Genomic DNA, 13,289 nt, shown 5'->3' on the forward strand with positions numbered 1-13,289 from the left:
AGATAAGGTTCAGGATAGTGACACATCCTTGTTGGTCTCCAACAAAGCTGATAAAACAGCTAAGGAAGACTATCTTGAAGACAGCGAGACAACCCCAAAGTCCTGTCTTGGTTTAGTGTTCGAGTTACTGGCCACTACCGCTTGCACAAGCTATTCAAACTCACTGTCTGAATCAGTTCGGTTTCTTGAGTCTCAACTACAAGCTGAAAGACATCGATCAGCTGTGCTGCGACAAGAAGCGGAAGGACTGCGGAAGTCCCTGGAGCATTCAGATGCATACTTTCTGGTGCAACAGCAAGCGTTGGAGGATTTTAGCGCCAAACAGGACAAAGCTAATCAGCTTGCTAAGCTTATTGCCAGCATGGTGGATACCTAGGATAACGTTTCTTGAGCTCTTCTGAAGTTGTTTCAGTTATGCTCTTGTTTTGCTGCCGCGTTTATTTGCACTGGTGGCCAATTTTGACGGCCAGTGTATGTAATATGCTGCTTGTTCCCTATATTTGCACTGGTGGCGAACTTTGATGCCCAGTGGATGTAATATGTGTAATAGCGGTAATAGGCTAGCCTTAATTGCTTGCTTATTTATTTCCTAATTGTCTTGTTAGTTGTTTGCTTGTAGTCACTGCAGTTCTTTTTCTGTGTTTTTCTAGTGGCCACAATAGCCTATTTTTGGTAACTAGGCCAAAATAATCATGGCAACACATGGACTGTTGTAACCATGGGCCTCCTGCAGGCCATATGATCCATGGGCCTTCGTTCAGCCGTAGGGCCATTGGCCTTCTATACGGGCCGTAGGATCCATCGGCCTTCTATACGGGCCTTAGGGATCAATGGGCCTTCTACGGGCCGTAGGGTCCATGGGCCTTCTATGGACCGTATGATCCATGGGCCTTCTACAGGCCATACTATCCATGGGCCTCATACGGGCCGTAGGATCCATGGGCCTTCTTTGGGGCGTATCATCATTTCGCCAATCATGGGTCGTACAATTCGTGGACCATAACGGGCCGTTAATAGGCCGTATTTGATAACACTATGAAAACAGCCCAACGGGTTTTTTTTTGACATGAAAACGGCCCAACGTATTAACGGTTCGCAAACGGGCCGACTTTAACGACGGGCTGAATTTGGCCCACAAGCAGAAAATGACAGTAACAGGCTGTATGTAACCGAATGCTGCAAGTGAGCCCAAGAATTAATGGGCCCTGAGAAGGCCGAAAGATAACTTGGGATGGAAACGGCCTAATGGAATAACGGGCCGTTAATGGGTATAAAGTGATACACTGTTCATTACGGGCCAGTTTCACCACGGGCCGTTAATGGGCCAAGAGCTACAAAGGTCCTCATATGGGCCGAAAGAAGTCATGGGCCACACATGGGCCGGAAGTTAAAACGGGCTGAATCATATTGGACGGCCCACATGACGCTACTGGGCCTAATACGGATAGGGCATAACGGGCCCTGGGTTAGCGGGCTGTAAATGGGCTATATGCGAACATGCCGTTAACAGGCTTTCCGTGGGCCGGCCCGCCACTTTTTGACCAAGTCAAACGGGTCGGCCTTTTCACAGGAATGGGCCTCTGTTGGGCCGTGCCACGTGTCGCCGTATCATAGGCGCCTTCGGTCCAATGAGCGGATGACATCTGTCCCAATGGTGAGGCGACACGTGTTTCCTCCAGCCAATGATGATTTTACACGTGGAAAATCCCCATTGGTCGGGGTTGTTAACAGGTTACCAGATCCAAAACCCGACCTGATAGCTTAACGACGTTCCGTTACGGTGGATGCCATGTGTCAGTCACCCTTGACGAGAGCACTTCTGTGACGCGCGATTTATCGTCATGGAAGTGGACACTTCCGTGATGATAATTTTCGTAATGTCATGGAACACTTCTACGACAGCACATGTATGACTATCTTGATTCTGTCATAAATTTATCATGGATGTACATGCAGGACAAAAAACGCGACCTACTGTGACAAACACGTATCATCACGGAAGTGTATTTTTTTGTAGTGCTACAGATGAAACATAAATAGAAACTCAAATGACATCCACCCTGCTAGCCCAGGCTGCCGGCCAGGAGCCTAACCCCTGATCAAAGAAGAAGCAGAAGAACTCAAAAACAAGCAAGCATCGCTCTCATCTCGGATCATCGCATTATCTGTACCTGCAACTGTTATTGTAGTAATCTGTGAGCCATGAGGACTCAGCAATCCCATTACCATGGGTATCAAGACTAGCAAAGCTTAATGGGAATGGAATGGATAAGTGGTGAGGTTGCAGCAAGCGACTGATAACCCACAAGTGTAGGGGATCAATTGTAGCCTCTTTCGATAAGTAAGAGTGTCGAACCCAACGAGGAGCTAAAGGCAGAACAAATATTCCCTCAAGTTCTATCGACCACCGATACAACTCTACGCACGCTTGACGTTCGCTTTACCTAGAACAAGTATGAAACTAGAAGGACTTTGTAGGTGTTGTTGGATAGGTTTGCAAGATAATAAAGAGCACGTAAATATAAACTAGGGGTTGTTTAGATGAATACACAACTAAGTTAGTTTTAGTAGAGAGCTTTTTGTCACGAGAAAGTTATTTTTTCCTAGGTAATCGATAACTAGACCGATAATCACTATTGCAATTTTATTTGAGGGAGAGGCATAAGCTAACATACTTTCTCTTCTTGGATCATATGCACTTATGATTGGAACTCAAGCATCCGCAACTACTAAAGATCATTAAGGTAAAACCTAACAGTAGCATTAAAGCATCAAGTCCCCTTTATCCCATACGCCACAACCCCCTTACTCGGGTTTATGCTTCTGTCACTCAAGCAACCCACTATAAGCGAATCACGAACATACTACAACACCCTACAGTGGGAATCCCTCACGCTTGCGCGACACGGAGAGCACCATAGGGCAGCACCAATAATAAAACATGCAACTCAAACCAATTACGGTCATCAATTAACCCATAGGACAAAACGGATCTACTCAAACATCATAGGAAAACCATACATCATTGGGAAATAATATATAGCGTTGAGCACCATGTTTAAGTAGAGATTACAATGGGTAAAAGAGAGGTTACACCGCTGCATAGAGGGGGGAAGAGTTGGTGATGAGGGCGGTGAAGTTGTTGGTGTAGATCGCGGTGATGATGATGGCCCCCGGCAGCATTCCGACGCCAACGGAAGCAAGGGGGAGAGAGCCCCCCTTTTTCTTCTTTTTCTTCCTTGACCTTCTCCCCAGATGGGAGAAGGGTTTCCCCTCTGGTCCATGGTATATGGCGTGGGAGGGGCGAGAGCCCCTCCGAGATTGGATATGTCTCTCTGTCTCTCTTATATATCCGGAGATCCGTAACTCCGGTTGGATTGAAACCTTCGCCCAGATTTATCTCCAAAAATTGGCTTTCTTGCGGCCAAAGAAGAGCAGTAATACGGGGTGCCCACGAGGGTCAGGGACGCGCCCCTGCCTCGTGGCCCCCTCGAGCACCTTCTCACGTTGGTTTTTCTTCCCAAAAATCATAAATATTCCAAAAATGATCTCCGTCCATTTTTATCCCGTTGGACTCCGTTTGATATGGGGTTTCTGCCAAACATAAAACATGCAACAAACAGGAACTGGCACTAGGCACTGGATCAATATGTTAGTCCCAAAAATAGTATAAAAAGTTGTCGAAAGTATATGAAACTTGAATTATATTGGCATGGAACAATCAAAAATTATAGATACGACGGAGACGTATCAGCATCCCCAAGCTTAATTCCTGCTCGTCCTCGAGTAGGTAAATGATAAAAAAAGATAATTTTTTATGCGGAATGCTACATAGCATAATCATGATCATATGTCTAACCATGGCATGAATATTAAGACACGAGTGATTCAAAGCAATAGTCTATCATTTGACATAAGAACAATAATACTTCGAGCGTACTAAGAAAGCAATCATGTCTTTTCAAAACAACATGACCAAAGAAAGTTATCCTACAAAATCATATAGTCTGGCTATGCTCCATCTTCATCACATAAAATATTCAAATCATGCACAACCCCGATGACAAGCCACGCAATTGTTTCATACTTTTGATGTTCTTAAACCTTTTCAACTTCCACGCAATACACGAGCGTGAGCCATGGACATAGCACTATAGGTGGAGTAGAATATGATGCTGGAGGTTGTGTGGAGAAGACAAAAAGGGAGAAAGACTCATATCGACACGGCTAATCAACGGGCTATGGAGATGCCCATCAATTGATGTCAATGCGAGGAGTAGGGATTGCCATGCAACGAATGCACTAGAGCTATAAGTGTATGAAAGCTCAAACTGGAAACTAAGTGGGTGTGCATCCAACTTGCTTGCTCATGAAGACCTCGGGCATTTGAGGAAGTCCATCATCGGAATATACAAGCCAAGTTCTATAATGAAAATTCCCACTAGTATATGAAAGTGATAACTCGGGAGACTCTCTATATGAAGAACATGATGCTATTTTGAAGCACAAGTGTGGTAAAAGGATAATAACATTTCCCCTTCTCTCTTTTTCTCTCATTTTTTTATTTTCATTTTTTTTATTTTTTTATTTTTTGGTGGGCTTCTTTGGCCTCTTTTTTTATTTGGGCTTCTTTGGCCTCTTTTATATTTCATAAAGTCCGGAGTCTCATCCCGACTTGTGGGGGAATCATCCTCTCCATCATCCTTTCCTCATTGGGGCAATGCTCTAATAATGATGATCATCACACTTTTATTTACTTACAACTAAATGTTACAACTCGATATCTAGAACAAAGATATGATTATATATGAATGCCTCCGGCGGTGTGCCGGGATGTGCAATGATCTAGCGTAGCAATGACATCAAAAAACGAGCAAGCCACGAAAACATCATGCTAGCTATCTTATGATCATGCAAAGCAATATGACAATGAATGCTCAAGTCATGTATATGATGATGATGGAAGTTGCATGGCAATATATCTCGGAATGGCTATGGAAATGTCATAATAGGTAGGTATGGTGGTTGTTTTGAGGAAGATATAAGGAGGCTTATGTGTGATAGAGCATATAAGGAGGCAATATATCACTAGGTTTGGATGCACCGGCGAAGTTTGCACCAACTCCCGAGGTGAGAAAGGGCAATGCACGTTACCGAAGAGGCTAGCAATGATGGAAGGGTGAGAGTGCCTATAATCCATGGACTCAACATTAGTCATAAAGAACTCACATACTTATTGCAAAAATCTATTAGTCATTGAAACAAAGAACGACGCGCATGCTCCTAGGGGGATAGATTGGTAGGAAAGACCATCGCTCGTCCCCGACCGCCACTCATAAGGAAGACAATCAATAAATAAATCATGCTCCGACTTCATCACATAACGGTTCACCATACGTGCATGCTTCGGGAATCACAAACATCAACACAAGTATTTCTACTAATCCACAACTACCCACTAGCATGACTCTAATATCACCACCTTTGTATCGCAAAACTATTGCAAGGAATCAAACATATCATATTCAGTGATCTAGAAGTTTATGTAGGATTTTATGACTAACCATGTGAATGACCAATTCCTATCATCTCTCTAAATAGATATAAGTGAAGCAAGAGAGTTTAATTCTTTCTACAAAATATATGCCCACGCTCTAACAAATATAAGTGAAGCAAAAGAGCATTCTACAAATGGCGGTTTTCTATGTGAAGAGAAACATGCCATCCAAACGTCAAAAGATATAAGTGAAGCACATGAAGCATTCTATAAAGCCATACTCAAAAGATTTAAGTGAAGTGCAATGAGAATTCTATAAATCAACCAAGGACTATCTCATACCAGCATGGTGCATAGTGAAAACTAAACGCAAAAGACGCTCCAAGACTTGCACATATCGCATGATCGAAACGAATCCGAAAACATACCGATACTTGTTGAAGAAAGAGGGGATGCCTTTCGGGGCATCCCCAAACTTAGACTCTTGAGTATCCTTGAATATTTACTTGGGGTGCCTTGGGCATCCCCAAGCTTGAGCTCTTGCCTCTCTTCCTTTTCCTCATATCGAGACCTCCTCGATCAAACACTTTATCCACAAAAACTTCAACAGAAAACTCGGTAAGATCCATTAGTATAATAAAGCAAATCACTACTCTAAGCACTGTTGCAAACCAATTCATATTTTGTTTTTGCATTGTGTCTACTGTAATATAGCTTTTCCATGGCTTAATCCTGTAACACTCCAAGATTCTTTTATTTGGTTTTTATCAAATTCTTTAATTAAATGGAAGGAGGTTATTTAATTTTTTTAAAGACTCTCCTTCTCAAAAAAATTCTTTTAGGACAAATTTTTTTTGGTTCTTCTCAACCTTGATTTTGGGTCTTGAGGGTTTTTCATCTTGTGTTGGCTCAACACAAATGATCTTGGAAAGTTTCTACAATTCTTTCTATTAAAAAGAATTCCTATAAATTATGAATTTATTCTTTCCCACTCAGAGATTTCTCTCTTGTCATGACCTATGTAGAACATTTCTTCCAAAACCCACCCCTCCTACTTTGGGTCAAGCAAAACCTCCAATTCCAGAAAGTTTCAATCTCTTTTAGATTTTTATTCTACTTATTTTATCCTCAAATCATTTTCTGTCATTTATTTTTTGACCTTGGTGGCTTACAAAGGAACTGCCAGGTTCCTTTTGAGTTTTGGTCCCAAATAAACTCCTATGGCTAGTTCTTAGTACCCTCAAGCTAGATCCATCAAGCTCTGCTAGTCCATAGTTCAAATTTTTCAAATTTGCTTGCTGCAAGTTTGGACCAGATTTGCCATTTTTTGTGAAATTCATTTGTTTTCTTTTCCTAAAAATCTGAGATAAATCAGGAAGCCTCTAGATGCATCAAGAGATCACCTCACCAAGTCCCAACTCCAGAAAAATTTTCCTTGTGCCCAAAACATTTCGTCGAACAGCTGGCGTACACTGTTCCTATCAAATTCAGAGTTTCAGTGATCATTTTCAGTCGTCAGTGTCATTTTCTTCAGAGCCTCATGTCGATGTCGCCAGTAACTGCAGTGGTGCCATGCTCCCTGTTCCTCCTTCTTATCCTTTGTGCCGCACGGTCGTTTGGACGAGCGCAAGCGTCGGTGGCGACGTGTCTCACCAATGCCGGCGTCTTCCACGGTGGCAGAACCGCCCGTGGCGGTCAGCAGGGGCCAGCTCTGCCATTCGGCGCCGTCCAGCACCGCCCACTCCACCAAAAGCCTTCGCGTGGCCGTCCTCTTCCCCGTGCGTGCTGCAGCACAGTCACCATGGCCAGAGAGGCGCAGAGCACAGTCCCTGCCACCGCCGAGCCCATGAGGCCTTTCCGTTGAAGGCCTGGAGTATTGCCCAAGTCGTACCAAGATTAGCCTCTGGATGGAACCAGTAGACCAATCCGTAGCTGCCCAGTCACATAAACCTCCAGCCCGACCACTGCCTCGCCGTAATTGCTCGTCGGAGATACCCCGTTCTCGGAAACCACCTCGGACCGGCTATAAAAGGAGGCCTCAAGCTCGTTCTCGACCAAGCACCTCCCCTCCTCGCCTCAGAGCCTCGCCACACCCACCAGAGGGCCTCGGGAGAGCCTTCTTCTCCACCTCCGGCCGCCCCGATCTGCTTCGGGCTCCGGCAAGACCCTCTTTGGTGAGAGCACCCCCGCCTCCCAAACTGCGTCAGTGTCCCCCTAGCACACCCACTCCTCTGACCCGTGCTTCAATTTGGCGTTTGCAGCCCTCCTCGGCGAGATCCATCACCGCCCGAACCACCGTCCGCCGGAGTGAAGGCCGTTGTCGACGTGGTGCTCGCCGACGACCAACTCCACCACCCACAAACGCGGGAGAGCTCTGTGAGTCCGTAGGTACCCTCGCTTTGGCGTTTTCTGTCTTTTTTTTAAACTAGCCCTTGGAAAGTTTCTGTTTCATCACAGATTAGTCCCTGGACTAAACCCCTTATAACTTTTAAACAAAAGATGATTTTGAGTTGATTCGTTTTCTGCCATATTTATTTTTCTATCTAGTTTTTTATCATATTTATTTGAAAGTTATTTGGAACAAATTTTATGCACAATCGGTATTTACGTTAGTATCCAATTTTTTTAACATAGATACCGAAGGAGGTGACGGAGCCGCAAACTTCACCGAGCTAGACTCCGACTACTCTGAACTAGGCAAGCATGTTTGAACCTTTGATATGATGAGTGTCTTGGATGATTTCTTGAGTAGTGTTCTCATGGTATGTTTACATAAGCATTAGTGAATGTTATATTGCCTGCAAGGTAAGCTACAAGTGAGCTTCGAAATTTGATGTGTTCATATGATGGTGAGATAACCTGATCATGTGGTGGCATGATAGGTTCCAAGCTAGTATTGTTGAAGCATGCCAGTCTTATACCAACTGTTTAATTCTAGTATTAACGTGGATCAAGTCATGTTCTCGTTCATTCCTTTTTCGTGCTGCCACATGTCTTCTGCAAAGAATGCGGTCTAGTCAGTTGCAAACCTCTTTCCTTGTACACACCAAATAGAGGGGCCGTGATGAGGGTTCCATGGCAAAGGGTTAAAGCCCGTCATCCGGTCAGGGGGCATGGGTGTTTCCGGTTGGGACCGAGAGGGGGGCACCCCTTAGAGCACGCGATATAAATTTAATCCCATGCTACTCAAGGTTGTGGCCTCCCCGTATTAAAGTTTTTCTTGAACGTTGCCTAGGGTGATTCTTGGCAGCGGAATGTGGAATGGGTGTGTACTGGTTAGATGTGTTTCTTCTAAAATACCGTAAATGGAACTAGTCCTTTGTGACTACGGAAATCCGTTAGCTGTGGGTAAAGAGTACAAACTCTGCAGAGTCAAAACCATTCGAGTAACCGTGTCCATGGTCAAGGACTATGATCAACATATCAATGTCAGTGTCAGTGTCAATCTCAACGTCCGTCTCATCGTCAGTCTTAGTGTCAGTTTCAGTGACAATCTCCGGTGAATAAACATGAGTGGTAAACCCGGCTGAATGTTATTCCTGTGGATGGACTAACCCTTTTATTATTATGTACTGAGTATTTCCTTGGGATGATTTAAATTCATGAGCTACTTGAATTCGAATGGTGAAATATAAGCCCTTTATGTGATGTCGCTCAGACGTTCGACTGTGGCATTCTCGTTATTTACTTTTGATATAAGCCCTTTATGTGATGTCGCTCAGACGTCCGACCGTGGCATTCTCGTTAATTAATTTTGATATAAGCCCTTTTTGTGATGTCGCTCAGACGTCCGACTGTGGCATTCTCGTTATTTACTTTTGATATAAGCCCTTTATGTGATGTCGCTCAGATGTCCGACTGTGGCATCCATGTTATTTACTTTCATTGTAAGCCCTTTTCGAGATATCGCTTAGACGTCCGACTGTGGCACGCACTGTCATTTACATTTCAATATAAGCCCTTTATGTGGTGTCGCTCTGATGCCCGACTGCGGCATGTTAATCTATTTCTTTCCTTTCGAGGCGTCGCTTCAGACACCCGATCGGTCTTCAGTTATTTTATTGGGATTTCGGGAGGACTACCGCTTGACTTCCTTTTTATTTAACATGTCGTGCAAATTTATTATCCGACTGTGCATTACTAATCTGCTCATGTGCATCATGTTTGCATTTGTTATATCTTATGTCCAAACTGTCTTGAGAGTACATTCAAAGTACTCACCTGGCTTGTTGATTTGGCCAGATGTTGACGAAGGCGATCTTATGGATGAAGAGTACGATAGCGAGTCCGACGCCTAGAGGAGTCCCAGTCAGTTCCGTGCGATCCTGGAATTGGTCACTTGTATCATATACGCTTCCGCTACCCAAATAAAATCATCGAGCCTCACTCCAGCGCTCGATGAGCTGTAAGATTTAGGAGTCATGTCACCCACGTCACTGTGACATATCCACCACCACTTTTATTACAAGTCAGTAGTTATGCCACCATACTCCTTGTGCCATATCCGCCTTTATGCATAATATCGGTGTGCTTGTAATAAATTGTTGAGCAGCCTCAGCTCAACCTTGTATAATAATTTAGTATTGGTGGATTTCTGTATCAAGGATTTATCTACTAGTAAGGAAGATTTTCTTATACTGGTCTGATAAAATGGTCGATTTTTCAATAAATATTTTATTGGAAAACCGGTCCTGACAACCTTGGTATCAGAGCCAGGCTGACTGTAGGAAGCCACTAGGTGTGCTCGCTAATCGGTTATTAGCATGATAAGTGCTTTTATTTATCATTTTGCAAATGTAGCAATTTTCTGCTAGTCATCATAAATTTATGATTTGACTATTCGGAATTTTTGTCTACTTTTGTAGATGGCTGGCAGCGACTGTGAGTCATAGGTGTTCGCCAATGTACCTGAGGGGTTTATCAAGCTTCTCGTCTCCATCACCAAAGTCGCGATCGGGCCATCGGCTCGTCCGGAGTTCACACTCTCCAGCACAAGATCAGCGACAACGTGTCCATGCACCAGGCCACGGTGCAATTCAAGGGAGGACGTTCTGAGTCACGCCGCTTCCGATTTGTGGGAAGGGCCATGCCTACGGAGAGGCATGCCATGCAGATGGCTGCCCATGAGGCGATAGCTCGTCTCCGGGATGCCCTCCCTTCGATGAAGGCTCGTCGCTACCGCTACCTCCCATGCCACGTGCCATACACATGTCACTATGCGTTCGCTTGCGCTAGGGGGGAGAGATATGAGGCTATTGAGATGTTGGTTGAATATCTCAAAGCTCTTGAGGTAGCTTTTGATAACCTCGTGGACGACCTTGTGGCTGCTCGTATGGACTTTGTGCAGGGTTGTTCCGCCAACAGGAGGGAGCTCCTCCATACAGCACCACCACTGGCTTACGTCTCGTCCTCAGCATCCTATGCACCTGCCATCTTTGCCAAAGCTCGCCGCCTACCTACCCCTGAAGAGTTTGACCAAGTCATTGCTCCTACTCCAGTCAGGGCTGCACCACCTACCCCGCCCGCACCAGCACCTCAACCCAGTACTTCACGCCTAGAGCCTATTAGTGAGGAGGAGGTTGAGTCTCCAGCATAACTTGGTCTTACCCTTGGCAGGCCGAGGGAAGTTCTTACCATCTCCGACTGAGTGCACTAGCAGCCGTGCGATGTACCAGCTTGTATGATATGTTTATATGTATATAGGTTTGGTGAGAAGTAGTTTGTGTGCGCATCATGCAGGAACTCGGAGAAGTGCACTAGCCTAAATAACATGTCAGGAATGTGTACGCACATCCTGAGTGATGTATTATATAATTACTGCGTGCATGTAAGATATGTACTAAGCGGTCCTTCTCCATGCGCAATCAAGTATTTTCTTGAAAAATCTTGGAGTTTCGCCTTTGCAATATTATTTAATTTTGCCACTCGGTTTTTCTCATAAGTTCTGCAAAAATACCCCAGAGTGGAAAATGCCTCGTCCCTGGACTCGTTCCATGCCAAGTCCACCGGAAGAAAATTATATAATACATCTTCCGCGGTGGCGATGTGTCTCGCCAACGCCGACATCTTCCGCGGTGGCAGAACCGCCTGTGGCGGTCAGCATGGGCCAACCCTGCCATTCGGTGCCGTCCAGCACCGCCCACTCCACCAAAAGCCTCCGCGTGGCCGTCCTCTTCCCGGTGCGTGCTGCAGCATAGTCACCGTGGCTAGAGAGGCGCAGAGCGCGCTCTCTACCGCCGACGAGCCCGTGAGGACGTTCCGTTGAAGGCCTGGAGTATCGCCCAAGTCGTACCAAGATTAGCCTCTGGATGGAACCAGTAGACCAATCTGCAGTTGCCCAGTCACCTAAACCTCCAGCTCGACCACTACCTCACCGTAATTGCTCACCAGAGATACCCTGTTCTGGGCAACCGCCTCGGACCGGCTATAAAAGGAGGCCTCGAGCTTGTTCTCGACCCAGCACCTCCCCTCCTCGCCTCAGAGCCTCGCCATACCCACCAGAGGGCCTCGGGAGAGCCTTCTTCTCCACCTCTGGCCGCCACGATCCGCTTCGGGCTCTAGCAAGACCCTCTCTAGTGAGAGCACCCCCGCCTCCCAAACTGTGTCAGTAGCCCCCTAGCACACCCACTCCTCTAACCCGCGCTTCAATTTGGCGTTTGCAGCCCTCCTCAGCGAGATCCACCACCGCCCGAACCATCATCCGCCGGAGTGAAGGCCGCCGTCGACATGGTGCTCGCCGACGACCAACTCCACCACCCACAGACGCGGGAGAGCTCCGTGAGTCCGTAGGTACCCTCCACTCCCCCTGCCTTGCCGTGGATCGACGCCGGCGACCACCGCAAGCCTCGGGCGCCGGCGGGACTCTGTTTTGGTTTTTAAACCTGACGGGTGGGACCCCCTCGTCAGCTTTTTCTCTTTTTCAAAACGTTTCCTGAAAGCGCCTTCGGGCAAAATACGTTTTCTAACTGAAACTTTTTCTGTCTTTTTTTTAACTAGCCCCTGGAAAGTTTCTATTTCATCACAGATTAGTCCCTGGACTAAAACCCTTATAACTTTTAAACAAAAGACGATTTTGAGTTGATTCTTTTTCTGCCATATTTATTTTTCTATCTAGTTTTTTTATCATATTTATTTGAAAATTATTTGGAACAACTTTTATGCATGCTCGGTATTTACGTTAGTATCCGATTTTTTTAACATAGATACCGAAGGAGGTGACGGAGCCGCAAACTTCACCAAGCTAGACTCCGACTACTCTGAACCAGGCAAGCATGTTTGAACCTTTGATATGATGAGTGTATTGCATGATTGCTTGAGTAGTGTTCTCATGGCATGTTTACATCAGCATTAGTGAATGTTATATTGCATGCAAGGTAAGCTACAAGTGAGCTTCGAAATTTGATGTGTTCATATGATGGTGAGATAACCTGATCATGTGGTGGCATGATAAGTTGCAAGCTGGTATTGTTGAAGAATGCCAGTCTTCTACCAACTGTTTAACTCCAGTATTAACGTGTATCAAGTCATGTTCCCGTTCGTTCCCTTTTCGTGTTGCCACATGTCTTCTGCAAAGAATGCGGTCTAGTCAGTTGCAAACCTCTTTCCTTGTACACACCAAATAGAGGAGCCGTGTTGAGGGTTCCATGGCCCTGGATTAAATCCCGTCATTCGGTCAGGGGGCATGGGTGTTTACGGTTGGGACCGAGAGGGGGCCACCCCTTAGAGCGCGCGATATAAATTTGATCCCATGCTACTCGAGGTTGTGGCCTGCCCGTCTTAAAGTTTATCTTGA

This window comes from Triticum aestivum, chromosome 3B (assembly GCF_018294505.1).
Source record: "Triticum aestivum cultivar Chinese Spring chromosome 3B, IWGSC CS RefSeq v2.1, whole genome shotgun sequence".
Taxonomy (NCBI): domain Eukaryota; kingdom Viridiplantae; phylum Streptophyta; class Magnoliopsida; order Poales; family Poaceae; genus Triticum; species Triticum aestivum.